The sequence below is a fragment of the Triturus cristatus genome, chromosome 3_2 (genome assembly GCF_964204655.1).
Source record: "Triturus cristatus chromosome 3_2, aTriCri1.1, whole genome shotgun sequence".
NCBI classification, from domain to species: Eukaryota; Metazoa; Chordata; class Amphibia; order Caudata; family Salamandridae; genus Triturus; species Triturus cristatus.
This window is the reverse complement of record NC_140584.1, coordinates 782,864,436-782,883,046: the sequence shown is the minus strand read 5'-3', so window position 1 is coordinate 782,883,046 and position 18,611 is coordinate 782,864,436.

The window sequence follows — 18,611 nt, the reverse complement described above, 5'->3', positions numbered from 1 at the left end:
AGCATCGGCGCAGATTACATGCAGACTGTATGTCAATGTACATTATGACTGTGACAAGATGCCTATGTGATGCGGGACAATGGTCATTTGTTCTACGTCACGAATGTGGGGTTGTGCTCGTACATTGTCATCTCACTGTTTTTGTACTCTGCTTTTATGGTGCATTTTCCCGCATGACGCATGGGAATTGCAGGCCTATCGCTGGTTCTTGCTGATTTTTGTATCGCGATTGACCTCATCGCTACAATTTTAGCTTTGGTGTTTTGCATTTTTGTGGAGTCGCGTTGATTTTAACATGGTCATTTGATGCGTTGTCGTGGGACTATCGCATGGTGCCGCCGGCTTGGGAATACCACGTTAACACAGAGTTATTTTCACCCGATAACCTGAGATGTGAAGAGTTGCGTTAAGCTAATTTTGCAATGGTTATCACACGTTCTTGAGAATATCCCCCTAAGTGTTATAATAATTACAAATACATTGGTCACTGTCACTTGGGAGGGGGATAATTAAATGAAATCCAGGGGTATGTTTTAATGTAATGTAATGAATTTGACTCATCCAGAACTAGGGGATTGAATTGAAAATGATTTGTTCTATAAAATTGAAATGTTGGGAACTATGAAAAAAGGTGGGAGGATTGTATACTTTCACACAAGAGTCATCATTACTGAATGTATAATTGGGAATTATGGTGAAGTTGGTATGACGATATTTCACATCCTGTGTATTGGGAGGATTGATAGATTGGTTATAGGCAGGCTTCATGTTTAGAAATGAAGTTGACGTCATAATTATTGGGACATTAATGATCACATGGTATAAGTTGTACAGTGAATAACCGTTGAATTATTCATGGAAGTATTTATTGATGTATTCATTTTCTTTTTTCAGCCCTGATGATGTCCAAGTGTGGACAAAACGCGGTGGCTGATTGATATGTGTTATTATAGTTTGGATCTAAATAATCTGGAAGATTCAGAAATACATTGCAGAGTTTTCTACACATCCAGGACTGCCTATGGACTTTATTCGTATCTAATCATTACTTCAATAATAGATTGTTGAAATCTTGTGGAATAAGACGCTCCTTTCTTGAGAGGTTTATTTTGAGGATTGGGGCCCAGTTGCGGTGGGACCATTGAAAGTAGAACGTGGAGAAATGACTTTAATGGACTGACCTAAATTTTACATCAGTGCGCATATCTTGTAGCCCTCACCACCTTTTGAGTTGGATGGATTGTGTATAAATGGTCTTTCCGGCACTGTGTGGGTTGATACTGAACAATTGATCTATTATATTGTGACGAGCAACATGATGGATGCCGATCATTAGAAACCTGCGGTAGAATTATTCTAACAGAGCAAAAAGGGTGCAACAGAAGGCAATAGAGATCTCCCAAGTTGCAGTTTGAAAAGTAAATTTCAGAAGTTAGAAAAACTGAAAAAAACAGAATTATTGAAATGGTGGCACGGCATCACCCTAAGAAATTAGGTGGAACAAAAACATGTACCTAGGGGCTTGAGGATATTGATTTTCCCCACCTTCGATGATCTTGATGACGGCCTCCCCAAAGAGGGGGAGGAGAACTTCCATTCATCTTCCTTTTGCATGATGCACATTCTTATAAAAAATGCGGAAAGAAAAGTGGAGAAATTGAAATCTCAGATTGTAGATCTAGAAAAAGAGATCAAGGATATAAATTTGTTTGAGCTAACTTATAAGAATGATGTTATTTTGAAAGAGGTGATTAGCAAGCACCAGCTCCAGATTAAAGACAAGAAATTTAGTAAAATCAGGAGGGACGAAAGAGATTATAATCTATGGAGGGTGTTCACTTTTGGAAAAAGTTTTGATGAAGTACAAAAACCTAAAACGACAGGAGTTAGATGACCTTGGGGAACCAAGCTCTGTTAATTACAGTAGCGCCGATCTTTCGTCAAGTGAGGAGCAGGGGGCCACGAATATGGAGGGGCTCAGACCAGTAACTAGTTCTTCTTTTTCCAAGGAAATACAAAAGATGCGAAGGGGGTAGAAAAAGGCGCTAACAGAATAAGGAGGAGCAGGCGGAGGCACAGAAAATATAAGAATTAATACACGTAGCCAGAACAAGATCAGGAAATAGGTGAGAGTATGGGGCACATGGGAACTCTAACAGAAAGAAATGACTTAGAGGTTATCAATTTATCTGACGAGGTTTTGAGCCAGCATGAATTGTCTGTATTGAAGAGAGGGCTTTCTTACTGTCCGAATAAGACGTGTGATTTCACTGATTTGGAAATTGATGTATTCAAATTTGCAAGACCATTGAAACTGAAAAGCTTTTTTTCCACTGTTGACAACCCTGTGAATGTACAAAAAAGTGCAATTAAAGGATCTGAGTTAACTATTGAACATATGCGTATTGTACAAATACTTGTATCTTTGACCGAGGGGCAAGAGTATGGGGTTGAAGATGTTACGGCCATGTTGGATATCCCCACTGATTATGGTTGCACAAGTGGTTTGAAACCCACTTCTAAATTTGTACCACAAGGGCCACAATTTTCAGCAATAGATCTGTTTGTTAAGAGAACCATGAATGAATTGCATACATTGGAAGACCAAGGGGGTGGACGGAACTCTAATTACACCAGAAAGGAGATTATTTCAAAGGAAGAACCTAAAGCCCTATCAAACCTTAGGAATGATAAAAACATAGTGATAAGGGAAGCAGACAAAGCCGGGAACATTGTTATAATGAGAAAATCAGACTATAGTAAGGAAATTAGGAGACAGCTCGGAGATGCTACTTGCTATAAGAAATTGAGATGTAATCCCACTAAAGCAGCAGGGAGATCCATTTCAGAGAAACTTTACACATGGAGGGAGCAGGGGTTACTGGATGAACAGGAATTTCAGTATCTCAATAATACCAGCTCCACTTTTCCTTTTATATACACTTTGGCAAAGATTCATAAGTCTATGCAGAATCCCCCAGGCAGACCCATCGTTTCAAGTATAGGGAGTTTGACTGAACATCTTTCCGAGTTCGTGGATCTGTTTTTAAAACCTTTGGTTGTTAACCTACCTTGGTATATTAGAGATACGGTGGACATACTGAATAAATTACAAGATGTAGTTTGGGAACGTGGAATGAGTTTTGTGATGCTGAATGTAGTGGGATTATACACTTATATAGAAAACGAAAGGGGAGAACGGGCACTTAATCACTTCATGGGGAATCGTAGTGCCAGTTTACATGAGCATTCCAAAATGATCCTGGCAATGAGTGCCCTTTATTACAGAATAATTTATTTTTGTTCGAGGGTGAGTGGTACCATCAGACCAGGGGTACTGTGGAAATTTAGCGTGCAAACTGAACATTATCTGCGCCATCTTGCCTCTCCCCAACGCCACGCACAACGAATGCACGGCCGCCATTTTAGGCACCCCACTCTCTCCCCGCTCACTCTCGACCGCCAGCGCTTTCCCCTGGCGCTGCAAGCATCCCCCGCGCGCCGGCCACCCCCGCTCTCTCATACAGGCCATAAACCCTCTCCTTCTGCGCGACCCTGCTACGGAACCACTTCCAACCGACAACCCATACATGGTCATGCCTCTCCTTTGATAACCCCCTTCCTCTGCGCCCCATTGTCTGAACTGGTCCCAGGCCATCACCTAGCCCTGCGGATGCAGTTTACTGCCCCTACTGTAAGGGAAACACCCCACATCAAAGGGATTACAGTAGATCAAAGCCCCTACCCCCTGAGACCCGGCCAGTTGCACACACCCCCGGGAATTAGCGGAATTCCCTGCTGCGCGATAGCCATCTCCCACTGCGGGTAGGGTGGGAACTTCTACTGTATCTATGTGTGGGATCGGATCTGAGCCGGGGCTTCAGGGGATGTTCTTTCAGGCATCAAGGGAATCTCAAGAATGTACTATATGTAATAAAGCAATAAACCAGTGTATAAGAGACCAGGTCTCAGAGATGCAGTTAGAGCACCTCGTGACGATACCTTGCTGTCTGATCTGATGTGTTCTGCTCCGACGGAATAAAACTTTGTTTCCTGCCTTCCAGTCTCCGGCGCCTGCCTCTTTCATTGGTAAATTATCGAGTGGTATAAGAGGCGATTACCGCCGGGCAAATACTTGAAAGGTTATCGACTGAAACAGAAGCTACCATTTAACAATTGGCGTCCCAAACTTGGGGCCCATCAGCGACACGTGGATCCAGTGGGAGAGGTCCCGACGACAGAGTGAACGACTGCAACGATCGGGAGAGCTCCTGCCCAATAGACCCTCGTCTGGCAGCCGATCATCCGAACTTCACTGGTTCCGAGCAGACCTCTCTCGAGTGATCTACGGTCCTGACTGGGAACCATCAGGAGTGCCGCGGCAAATACGGAGAATAGAGGACGATCGGGCGCTGGAGGCGGAAGACGAGAAACTGTCCACGCGGTCCGGGTAAGGTCGTGAAATACGACAAAAGTGCGAAATAATTGATTGATTGTTTGAATACTAGTATTGCTCATTGATTGTGCTCATTGATTGTTCTCTTTGAGATATTCGCTGTCTACAAACGGGGAGGAGTAGAAATACTCTCTCTCTCTCCCTTTGCAGATAGTGAAGGGTAGGTAACGCAGACTTTTGTCCCCGTTGAAACCCGTCGTGCCTATCTTTATCTCCCCATTGATTGATTGTCCGAACATTGATTGTTTTGAAGAATAGTGCTTTTGAGATATTCTCTGTTTGCAAATAACGTAGAATAGGAATATTCTGTCTAGTCTTTGCAAATAGTGAAGGGTAGGTAACGCAGACTTTTGTCCCCGTTGAAACCCGTCGTGCCTATCTTTATCTCCCCATTGATTGATTGATTGATTGTCCGAACACTAGTTGTTCGATATTGGTTCTTTGGAGGTATTCTCTGCTTACAAATAACGAAGAATAGAGATATTCTGTCTAGTCTTTGCAAGCAGTGAAAAGATAGGTAGTGCTGACTTTTGTCCCCGTTGAAACCCGTCATGCCTATCTTCTCCCCACTGATTGGTAGTTGGTTCTGCCCGGACCGCTTATTAGAGGTGAACCATCCGGCTCCACTGGAGGGCACCCCTAATAAGGACATGTTCACTAAATATGGACTAGTCGCCGTAGCTTATAGCAAGCTGTGGCATAAATATACCAAGAAGGACCCCGAAAGTCAGTGGCCACTGATGGGATCCTTCGACGACCATAAGATAGAAGCGCTAGAAATAGCTCTGCGTAGCAATAAGACGACGCCTACTATGCTTGACAGTATCGGCATGTGGCGCAAAGAAGCAACGCAACGGAAAAAGAGGGAAGAAGTAAAAGCAGAAAAGGAATTACGAAAGGCAGCTCACCTTGCCGCTAAAAAGTTAGAAGAAGACATAAAAGAGAGAAGGGAAACTAAACTAAGACAGGAGCCCGAAACCTCAGGCCAGTACGCTGTTAGGACCCCTTCTTTGCTCTACCCTGAGTTGTCCTCCAAGCAGCGAACGAATGACGAATTACTGTTAGGTCCCCCGATCATTTACATGCCCCCTCCGTATGCACCCTCCCAATCAATAGTACAACACCCACAACCCCCGAACACGAGCGAAAGCAGTACAAGGGCCTCGGCCCTCACGGCCTCCGCGCCGGCTGAACCTCTTGCGCCGAACCCAACGTCGACTACAACGCTAGACGACCATGAGATAGGAAAGAAAGAGTCCACCAGAATGAATCGATTAACTAAGGATGAAAGATCAGGAATCGATAGAATAGTAGGGACGCTGGTGGAGCGAAAAGAAAGTGAGGAGTATATAACAGACGTGTATAGCTCGTATGCCGACAGCCGCAGACGACACTTCGTCGTACGGCTCTGTTATCACGCCCTGAATGCATATGAGGACAGATACCACGATAAAGGTCCCGAAGGCTTAGCGGCCCTATATAGGAAGGTAGACATTGGGGAAGAAGGAGAGGGCGATGTAACGAACCTCTTCACTCGTACACTCGAGGTCTACCGACACCTCAAAGAACATGGACAGACCACCAAAACAGAAACCCCCATAGCAACCAAGCCCCAGGGAGGAAGGGCCGATGCCATGATGCCCATTAAAGAAGCTGCCCCCTACTGGGTCCCCCCACGGGGTCAGGGAACACACGACGACATCAACCACCAAGATGCGAAGGGAAGGGTTGTATATAACTGGGTCTACCAGCCGTGGGACCGGCAAGATATTTTGACCTTTAGAAAGACTCTACCCGACTTGAGAAAGAACCCGACCGCCTTCTACACTGAATTGGGTACAGCCTTAGGCTCAACGATAATGACGTTGGCAGATATCGACTTGTTCTTTGGGCTATGCCTGCCGGCTGATGTGTGGAAACAAATCCGGAAAGTTGACCACGCCGAGCCGTTCGGATATACCTGGGTACAACTCGATACCATAGACAAGCAGCGAGAACCTGGACAGAAACCCCCGAAAGCCATCTTAGAGCTCCCAGACAAGATTGTACAAAAGCTGAAGACTCTAATCCCAGAAAGAAAGGTAGACTGGTCGATAGTGACGGCTTGCCGCCAGAAACCCCAGGAGGATGTGTCTGAATACTTCTCCCGATTCGAGACTGTGTTTTCAGATTACAGTGGCCAAGACATGACCACCGCAACCGGACACCACCTCTTTGTCCAGAATTATGTAAAGGGTCTGTCTCAAGAAGTCTCCCAGAAGCTACAGACCAGCGAGAGTAGTTGGGCAGCCTCCAAACCCGCAGCAATTCTCCAGATGGCCCAATACTACGAAAATCAGAAGAACGAGAACGATAGGGCGTCAGAGAAGAAGAAAAAGGAATTAAAGGAGAGGGTGATGATAGCACAGTTGCAAGGGGTGACCATAGGAAGGGAACCCCCAAAAGAGAATTACCAACCAACCGCCCCCAGAAAGCTACCCCCTAGAGACCATACACCTACACCCTACAACGGACGGAGAGACCTAGATGGAAATCAATGTGCGTTCTGTAGAGGGTTCGGACACTGGAAATCCCAGTGCCCGGTCCTTCTGGAAATAAACAAGAATAGGGACCCCAGAGACACAGCATATGACCCCAGAAATAGAGGACAGGGACGAGGGCACACGAACAACACCATCAACGATAGGCCAGGCAGACCAAACACCTTTGATCGCCCCCGCCAAAACCAGTGTCAACAGTCCGACTATGAGAGCACTCATGACTTCGCATAGGACCGCCAGGGGCAAGGGAGGGATCCAGTCGAACTCCGTGTTGACCAGCAAGGTCCTTACGTCACCGCTAAGGTCTTGGGCACAAAATCTCCATTCCTGGTAGATACTGGGGCGACACGTAGTGCGTTATCTAAACGACTGATTCCTAGGGCACCCTTGTCTGGCTCACACGTAACCTCAATAGGCTTTGACGGAACGCCCTCCACTAACCCCTTATCAGCACCAATCCCCTTTGACTTAGAAGATAACACCACTGACACGACCTTTCTGCTCTCCTCCAACACCCCCGATGCTATTATGGGACTTGATTTGCTAAAACATTTTCGAGCCACTATCAGATGCTCCCCAAACGGAGTTCGAGTCATCCTACACGATAACCCAGATCTGTCCAGACCCTGTCACACACGGCGTATGCTCTCTATAACCGATGCTGATATGTCCCTACTCGACACATTACCTTCACATCTATGGGCTAAAACCGACTCAGATGTAGGGCGCATGGTGATCGACCCGGTACACATAACCGTCCAACCGGACGCAGTGCTCCCAAAGCTTCCACAGTATCGGATATCACCCGAAGGCGAGAGGGCATTGGTGGAAATCATCGAGTCCCTGGTCGAGGCAGGAGTGGTAGAAGAAGTAGTGAGTAATGTTTGCAACAGCCCTATCCTACCCATTGTAAAGAAGCAAGGCGAGGGAGATGAGAAAGCCTACCGTTTCATTGTTGACTTGCGAGAGGTTAACAAAGTAGTCATACCCCAGTACCCCGTAGTCTCAGACATCACCACCATCCTCACCCTGATTCCATCCACCGCCACCATCTTTACTGTTATTGACCTCAAGAACGCATTCTTTTCCATCCCCATCCACCCAGGCAGCCGCTACCTGTTCGGCTTCACTTTAAAAGCCCGCTCGTACAGATTCTGCAGGGCACCCCAAGGCTACACTGAGAGTCCCAGTATTTACAGCCAAGCCCTCAAGAGGCAACTGGATGCAGTCCAACTACCCGATGGAGTGGTATTGATACAGTACGTCGATGACATTTTTTTGGCGGCCGACACCACTCCTCTTGCCGTCACAGCCACCATTCACCTCCTCCGCTTCCTTGCGGAGAACGGTCACAAGGTCTCCAGAAAGAAATTGCAATTCTGCCAGCCCCAGGTAACTTATCTAGGCCACCTACTATCCAAAGACGGGAGGAAACTTACCCCTGACCGAATTCAAACCATCCTAGAAACCCCTGTTCCCAAAACTCAGAAGCAAGTACGATCCCTAGTGGGCCTCACTTCCTTTTGTCGACAGTGGTTGCCAAACTTCAGTCTCACCATAAAGCCTCTGCTTTCCCTGCTGGCTAAGGATGTCCCCTTCCCCCTCCCCTGGACACCCGAATGCCAATCCTCCTTCAAAGAATTACGAGACGCCCTCTGCTCGGCCCCAGTCCTAGGAACCCCAGACTACACTAAACCTTTCTCCCTCTACACCCACGAAAGGGAGGGATGTGCGTTGTCTGTCCTAACCCAGTCCATAGGCCCTAAGCAACGCCCTTGTGCCTACTTCTCTGCCACTCTCGACCCCGTAGCCAGAGCCTTGCCCGCCTGCCTTCGAGCAGTAGCCGCCGCTGCTGTCTCTATCCGACAAAGTGAGGGGATCGTGCTCTCGAACCCCCTCACAGTATTGGTACCCCATGCTGTTGATACCCTCCTGAACCAAACCAAGACTCAACACCTGACTAGCGCACGACTGACTGGGTATGAACTGACTCTGCTTGCACCCCATATCACATTGAAACGATGCACCACTCTGAATCCAGCTACTCTACTACCTCTCCCTGACGCTGACCCCAATGCATCCCCTATACATGACTGCGTGACCCTCACCGACGAGCAAACCAAGAGTAGGGTTGACCTCCGGGATACTGCCTTCCCGGACCCTGACGGAGAACTGTGGGTGGATGGCTCATGCATCAAGCTCCCTGATGGCACCACCTCAGCTGCCTATGCAGTCACCACAGCCCGAACAGTTGTTGAGACAGCCCGCATCACACAGCGATCCGCACAGGCGGCTGAACTAATTGCCCTCACACGAGCCTGCATCCTGGCAGCGGGGACAACCGCAAACATTTACACAGACAGTCAGTATGCCTTTGGGGTAGTTCACCACTTCGGGCTCTTATGGAAAGAGAGGGGATTCTTGACTTCTCATGGCACACCCATCCTGCATGGAGACCTAGTCTCTGCCCTGACCGAAGCAGTCCTCCTCCCCACACGGTTAGCTGTGATCAAATGCCAGGCACACAAGAAGGTGACAGACATTATAGGACAGGGAAATGCACTAGCTGACATTACTGCCCGAACCACAGCCGAGAATAGGTCCACGACCCGCATGTACGTGACCAGGTCACAAACTGAGAAATGGAAGGATGCTAGGGAAACGATTAGGGATATCCAACTAGCCAGCACACCACACGAATTAACTGAATGGGCCCGGGTAGGGTTGAAGGATGATGACGGTTGTTGGCGAACTAAAGACTCGAACAAATGGCTGCTACCCGACTCATACTTGATCCCCATGCTGACCATGACACACTCCCCCGCACACATAGGGTCTGCCCCCATGATCGAACTCATCTCCAAAGTCTGGCACAACGACAGAATACCAGACTCAGCCAAACGTCTGGTCCAACAATGCCTAGTATGCCTCCAACACAACCCTGGGAAAGGAACTGCTGTACCCCGGGGAGGGTTTGGGGTCCCCAATCACCCCTTTGAAGTCCTACAAATGGACTACGTCCAGCTAGAAAGGTGCCAAGGTTTAAAGTATGTGCTTGTCGTTGTGTGTGCCTTCAGCAAGTGGGTGGAAGCCTACCCAACCCACGACAACACCGCTATGACTACCGCAAAAGTACTACTGAAGGAGTTCTTCCCCCGATACGGCCTTTGTCGAATTTTGTGGAGCGACAATGGCCCCCACTTCGTAGCCGAAGTTATCCAACTCATCTTAAAAGGGTTGGGTGTAAAACAGAAGTTCCATGCGGTCTTCCATCCCCAATCTGCAGGCCTGGTTGAGCGACACAATGCCACATTGAAGCTTAAGATAGCAAAAATAGTCGCCACCACAGGACTAAGATGGCCAGACGCTCTCCCACTAGCATTGCTATCAATGCGTTCCACCCCCACCAAACACCACTTAACCCCCTACGAGGTCGTCTTCGGGCGGCCCATGAACCTTTGGACTGCACCAAAACCATCATCCATCCACGACATCCCGGACGTCCTCATGTCCGACTATTTGTATAACCTAACTAAGACGTTGTCTGTTATCCATCAGCAGGTGCTGCACGCCATTGCCGATGTTTCCAGGGGCCCGGGACACGACATCCAACCCGGTGACTTCGTCTCAGTGCGTAACTTCCAGCGCACCAAGAGTCTGGAGCCCCGGTGGACGGGCCCCCTGCAAGTCCTGATCACCACCCGAACAGCTCTTCGAGTGGAGGGGAAACGCAATTGGCTGCATGCACACCACTGCAAGAAGGTATCACCGACCCTGACAACCACGGACAACATCACCGCCCAAGAGGAACTACTGGACAAAGACCGACCATCCCTGAGCCGCTGCCCGGATACAGAGACTCTTGAGTTGATTGAATATCCCGATCCCACTGTGCCATCCAAAGAAGGGTATAACTTGCGACGAAAGGAGAGAACTTCGGCTAAGCAGACCACAGGCTAAGTGGAAATCTCAGAACGGTAGCCTAGTCACCTAAAAGGCCACCAGGAGAGAAACTAAAACAAAGTCTGTGGTTCTGCCCGCTACCGAGTCTCTTGAAGGTGATGGAAGCGCCCGACACGAAGATGATGGAAGCAACCGGACGTCCGAAGATCCACTTCAACAACCCAAAGACTGGCCGAATGCACAGCTTTAAGACAATAGCACTTTTCATTTCCCTTCTCTTTTGCCTTCTCCTCGTGGTTACCTTCTGGATCATGGAGGAGAGCACACCCGCTCATAAGACATTGCTGACTACCGTTCAACCTACCACCACGAAAGAACACCATCTGATCTCACTTTCACCCCAACTCCGAGAAAGGCGTAAGGAGTTCTGGAATAACTCTTTTGTGCAGTTACTCCACCAACACAATCTTGCCACCAACGCCACTAACTGCTGGATCTGTGGATTGCTACCACATGCCACTGGGCACTCAATCCCTTTCATCCCTTCACCTTTTTCTGTCCATGGTTCCTGCCTCGCCTGGCTGATCCTCCTGCAAGAAAGCTACAAGGACAATGCCACTTCCGGCAGAACCATGTCACACTTTTACCATGGGTTCTGGCTGAACAAAACTGGAAGAACTTCTGCCCTCTTCTGCCCTCTGAGATCGAACACTTCCTTTCACATGGACATCCCTGCCAAAGAACGAGTTGAAATGCAAGTGTTCAACAATCCAGCCAGACCCACCTTCTCTTACCTCCGGAAACGGACGGCCGCCACCCTAACAGTGGCCCTGTCCGTCATCAACATCAATGGGTCTGTATGCCTCGAAGGCCTGGGGGCACAGCTGGTGGGCCACAGCTCCTGCCTCATCACCCGAACATTGGACTCAGTTGACCCACCCTCCTTTGTTGCCTCCCCGAATATGTACTTCGTCTGTGGTACTAAGGCCTACACCTGGCTTCCGAAAGGTTGGGGAGGCACCTGCTACATCGCCTTTGTCCTTCCTCCGACGTATGTGGCTCCAGCGAACCATCACCGACAGAAACGGGCCAAAGACATTGTGCAGGCCGACTCCACCAGAGCACAGTTCATGGACGCAGTCAAAGGCCTTGTTCCACTCTGGGGTCCAATGGCAAACAGCCGTGCCATCCGCCACTTAACCCAGGCAGTCGAAACGGCAATGAACATTACAGCTGGCGCCCTCGCCAACAACACTGCTGAGCTTCAGGCCGTCCGCCTGGTGGCTCTCCAGAACCGCCTTGTTCTAGACGTGGTTCTGGCAGATCGTGGAGGAGCATGCCGCATCATTGGGTCCAGCTGTTGTACCTACGTACCGGATAACTCACCCTCAGTCTACAAAGCAATTGAACATCTCCACAGACTGTCCGCAGAGGTTCATCAAGAACAAGAAGAATGGTCACTGGGGAGTTGGTTTTGGGACGCTATTAAAGGTTGGGGATGGAGGCTGTTTTCATTTATCCTGATACCGATTGTGATACTATGTGGATGTTGCTTGGGGATTCAGTGTCTGCCACCTTTATGTTCGCTTTTTATGAACTGCATCTGCCCTAAGACTTTGGACTTTGAAACTGAGCGGATGAAAGCTCTGAACGAGGTGGAGGTACGGGGTATTATGGGGATAGATCCAAACTAGGCAAGCTGGCGAGACATGTTAAAAGGGAGGACTGTGGAAATTTAGCGTGCAAACTGAACATTATCTGCGCCATCTTGCCTCTCCCCAACGCCACGCACAACGAATGCACGGCCGCCATTTTAGGCACCCCACTCTCTCCCCGCTCACTCTCGACCGCCAGCGCTTTCCCCTGGCGCTGCAAGCATCCCCCGCGCGCCGGCCACCCCCGCTCTCTCATACAGGCCATAAACCCTCTCCTTCTGCGCGACCCTGCTACGGAACCACTTCCAACCGACAACCCATACATGGTCATGCCTCTCCTTTGATAACCCCCTTCCTCTGCGCCCCATTGTCTGAACTGGTCCCAGGCCATCACCTAGCCCTGCGGATGCAGTTTACTGCCCCTACTGTAAGGGAAACACCCCACATCAAAGGGATTACAGTAGATCAAAGCCCCTACCCCCTGAGACCCGGCCAGTTGCACACACCCCCGGGAATTAGCGGAATTCCCTGCTGCGCGATAGCCATCTCCCACTGCGGGTAGGGTGGGAACTTCTACTGTATCTATGTGTGGGATCGGATCTGAGCCGGGGCTTCAGGGGATGTTCTTTCAGGCATCAAGGGAATCTCAAGAATGTACTATATGTAATAAAGCAATAAACCAGTGTATAAGAGACCAGGTCTCAGAGATGCAGTTAGAGCACCTCGTAACGATACCTTGCTGTCTGATCTGATGTGTTCTGCTCCGACGGAATAAAACTTTGTTTCCTGCCTTCCAGTCTCCGGCGCCTGCCTCTTTCATTGGTAAATTATCGAGTGGTATAAGAGGCGATTACCGCCGGGCAAATACTTGAAAGGTTATCGACTGAAACAGAAGCTACCATTTAACAGTACGGCCATGGGTTCCAGTTTTGCTCTTTCTTATGCCAACTTCTTCATGGAGTGGTTTGAGAAGGAGCATGCCTGGAGCAAGCAAGCGGTGAAATGGATGGACTTAATTTTGTTCTGGGGCCGCTTCATAGACGATATTTTACTAATCTGGAGAGGAACAGGCCAGAAACTAGCAGAGTATTTTGAATTTTTGAACACGAATGAGCACAATGTTAGATTTATGATGTGTCATCACAGTGACCAGATCTAATTTCTAGTTGTTAAGTTGTTTGTAGTGAATAATAGAATACACAGCAAGCTCTTCAGGAAAATAACTGCAACTAATTCCATTTTAAGAGCAGACAGTATACATCCTCCTGCAGTAATTAGAGGTATTCCCTTTGGCGAGATTGTGCAGACTCGCGGGAACTGTATTTTGGTTGGGGACTTCAAGAAAGGACTGGACGATTTGCAGGAAAGATTGTCTTCCAGAGGTAATACGGAAGGATGTTTGTCGAAAGCGAGAAAAAGGATACACACACTGAAAAGGGAAGAGACATTAATGCGGAAAGAGAAGGTTCAGGTCAGGGAGCGAGTAGCCTTTGTCTCTACTTTTAGTAAACAACATGACAGGATATACAGGATTTTGAACAGGAATTGGAGTTTACTGAAAGGAGTTCCTGGATTGACCGATAGTATTACGGACAAACCAGTGGTAACTTGTAGGAAGAGTCCCACTATTAGGAACCTGATAACTAGGAATTATTTGGAACCCATACGTAACCTTGGGGAGAACTGGCTTCCAGATCAACCTAAGGGTTTTTACGTATGAAGATCATGTAATGTCTGTGAGCTGGGTATAAATCACATGAAATATTTTAAGTACAATAAACAGTACTACATCAATGAATTAATCAACTGTAATAGCTGTGGGGTCATTTATGTGATCAAATGTGAGTGTTTCAAAATGTATGTTGGAAGCACGAAAAGAACACTTAAAATCAGGATTCAGGAACACTGTCGAGCAATTTCAAATGGTGATGTTAGATCACTGTTCTATCAGCATATTAAGGACAGCCACCCCACCAAAACCACGGTGAAATTTCATGGGATCCAAATATTTACTCCCAATGTAAGAGCGAGAGACTGGGAACTGAAACTGAGGCGAGATGAGTCAAGGTGGATCAGTAGATGTAGATCGGTGGCACAGGGATTGAACAGTGACAACGAATTACATTACTTTCTATAATGATGATTAAGATGTCCCTTTTAGGCATCTATACATAATGTGCACCAATGTAATCTGATTGATTTTGATTTTGGGACTTAGACTTGATTTGGGACTTAGAATGATCTTTGAACTTTATTTTACATATTTTTCTCTCCCATGGGAAGGTTATGGACTATTATGGACTATGTTTGAAGAAATTGGGCTGTAATTTTTGGTCCGAGCACAAAATGTACACATAGCATATTTTCGAGATATTATTTTAATCAAAATAACCCTGAGACAGAACTAGACAGGTTATGGCTACACAGTGGCACCTAAATATGAGTAATAATAGTTTTTCACTGGTGAGGGATTCAAAGGATTTTGTTTAAGTTAAAACATCGCGCTCACCCTAAAAGATTTAAGCTTGAATCTTGGTTACGCCTTGGGTCAGGCAGATTAGGGAAATGGAAATTCTAAGGATGGAGTGGCTGCACCTGTGATTGGTTTTTACAGTGTAGAACCAGAGAGGAAACACCATTTAAACATGTTAGGAATCGGAGGCCACGCCTAGAGTGAGGTGAGTCACTGAATGGCTCGTGATTGGCTAGTAGTTTGGAGGACTATAGAGGGAACCACGATTGAATATGTAGATGAGGTGAATTGAAATATCACTTGCGGATTGGTCCAATAGTCTTTTAAAACAAGGTTGAGTGTGTTGGTTAGCCAATGGCGGGAATTATTGAACCGCCTATGTGATTGGTTGTCAAGGTGTAGGACTAAATAGGAAACACCATTTAAACATGCAGTGCATAGGAGGCCAAGCCTGGAAGGAGGCAAGTCACTGAAAGGCTCGTGATTGGCTGGTAGCTTGTCACTTGCGGATTGGTCCAATAGTCTTTTAAAAGAAGGTTGAGAGTGTTTGTTAGCCCATGGCGGGAATTATCGAACCGGCCTGGCGAACAGATGCATCAGATGGGAATGCGCTGCTGATCAGGTGAGAGCGTGGTGATGAATTAAGGGGCAGGATGGCTTTGTCTTCACCCACTATGGGTACTATTGGTCAGGATGGAGTACGAAAAAATTATTTTGTTTAAACAAATTCTTTTATTTAAAAAATTCTTTTTTAATCAACTTATTAGTTGTCAATAATTTTCATTGGGGGGCATAACTCGCAACAGGTTAATTTGAACACATATAGTGGGTCTTAGCGCTCAAGGATAAGTAACTTTGGATATGGAATGAATAGAGTGGTATTGTGTAAGGGTGTTGATACTGTCTTAGACTCACCGACGGGATTGGGCGGTTCAGCGAATAGGCAATAGGCACTGGATTGAGAGAACTTCCTCATTAAGGGGATGAAAAGAGGAGACTTCAGGATGAATACACAAAGTTAATTATCAATATATAAATTCGAAGGTATGTTCTAAGTGTTGTAATAATTACAAAGACAATGGTCTCTGTCACTTTCGAGGGACATAATGAAATGAATTCCAGGAGTATGTTTTGATGTAATGTAATGAATTTGACTCATCCAGAACCAGGGGATTGAATTGAAAGTGCTTTGTTCTATAAAAATGAAATGTTGGGAACTATAAAAAAATTTGGGAGGATTGTATACTTTCACACAAGAGTCATCAGAACTGAATGTATAATTGAGAAATGTGGTGAAGTTGGGATGACGATACTTCACATCCTATATTGGGAGGGGTGATAGATTGGATATAGGGAGGCTTCATGTTTAGAAATGAAGTTGACATCATAATTGTTAGGACATTAATGATCACTTGGTATAAGTTGTACAGTGAATAAACATTGAATTATTCATGTAAGTATTTATTGATGTATTCATTTTCTTTTTTCAGCCCTGATGATGTCCAAGTGTGGACGAAACGCGGCGGCTGATTGATATGTGTTAATATTGTTTGGATCTAAATATTCTGGGAGATTCTGAAATAAATTACAGAGTTTTCTAAACATCCAAGACTTCCTATGGACTTTATTTGTATCTAATCATTACTTCAATAATAGATTGTTCAAATCTTGTGGAATAAGACGCTCCTTTCAAGAGAGGTTTATTTTGAGGATTGTGGCCCAGTGGCGGTGGGACCATTGAAAGTAGAGTGTGGAGAAATTACTTTAATGGACTGACCTATACTTTACATCAGAGCACATATCTTGTAGCCCTCACCGCCTTTTGAGTTGGAAGGAGCTGTATGATATGTTGCTCCATGAGGAGACCGAATCAAAAACCCCGGCACAAGTTAAATGGGAGTCAGAACTTGGTAGACAGCTAACCTCTAAGGAGTGGCAGGAAAATATATTATCAAGCATGACATATAGCCAACAACACATCAAGCAGAGTGACTGTAACAAACATTGTCACTCATAAGTGCTGGAGGCACTGTGGCTCCCTTGGAACCTTATTACATGTCCTTTGGGAGTGTCCTAGCTTAACTCAATTTTGGGATGAGATTCTGACTGACACAGATACTTACTTAAAAACTCAGATTACCAGAGTCCCCACAAACACCATTCTGGGACTCCCCAAAGCACTCATACATCCTCTTAAATCGCAAACCACAATATTTAAAAAGGTAATAGGTAACATCTAACTGCAGATTCCAACAAAAACAGAACGAGCTGAAATTATCTATTCATGATGTATTGCTAGACACATAAATCAAACCCATGTGGGCAAATAAAGTCCCTCTGGCCTTTCAAAACCATAAAGTGAAAAAATGACATATTGACAATATATTTTTTAGTTCAGACTATCTCTTTTTGGCTTTTTGGAGACGAGATGAAGAAGAGTTGAATGAATGTATGTTGTGCCAATCAATGTTTTCAGAAGCTATCTAGAGACTTCAGAATAATCCCTCTGTTTTGTTTATATGCAATTGCAATGCCAAAATTTAAAATGGTGACCACATAACAAAATAAATGCAGCGCCTGATTCACCAAAGTAAAATTTCACTTTTGTGTAAGTTTAAATTGTTTGTTATTCACAAAGATATGTCTCTAGTAGTATCTTTACGACTGCAGATTCTCTGCATATAAAAAAAATAGGATGGCCCTATCTTACTTTTCCCTAAAAAAACCCCTAAAAATTCACAGTGAATAACTCAGGTTAAAAATGACATTATAGTTAGTTAAGGTAATAAGATCACTTTAACATGTTAAAGTACATCACTGGTTGGCCTGCACACTAAGTTGATTTAGAACTCAGAGAATGACCTCAGATGCCTATGTTTCCAGTTTTATGAGTCAGTTAGCAATGTGCACCCTTCATTTCCAAGGCTGGGGTACTCTGAATGTGTAGCTGCTGCTTGGAGTTTCTAAGACTCTCATTCATCAGATACACAGATTTTAAGGGATAGACATACAGTAACTGTAAATCTGGTGGATAGCAGATGCCTCCAGTCACACTCTCTTCATTCTGTTCACCGAGCCCCGAGACACTTTGTCCTACTTGTGCTGGGCTGTGCTTTATTGCTTTATTGGTCACCATAATCCGTTCCCCTGGATCTCCTGTTTTTGCAGTCTGGTGGAGGAGACATCCGCCACATTTCGACGGAGGGAGTACCCTGTTCCTCTGGTCCCACAGATTATGTGTTCTTATTTCCTTTGAACTTCACCAAACCCAGGCACCTCTTGAACGGGTACCGCGATCAATCGCAACACGGAACTGTGCACTTGTGCAAAACTCTGTTGATAATGCATTTGCCCCCTTACCTGTATGCAAAGATGTGCTGCTGATGACACTATAGGCTGTCTTTAAATGTGTTTGAGTGGTCAATGTGGAAAACCTGTGGTTTCTGACTGTGCCGTGCCATGCATGTTGTATACATCCTCAACACAGCGCAACAGCGGCAGTTTCAGCAGTAAACTGCTCAGTTTCCAGCTTTCACCTGCCCCAGCTTTGGTTGGCTTCCTGTGCATTGTATTTTGTCTTTTAA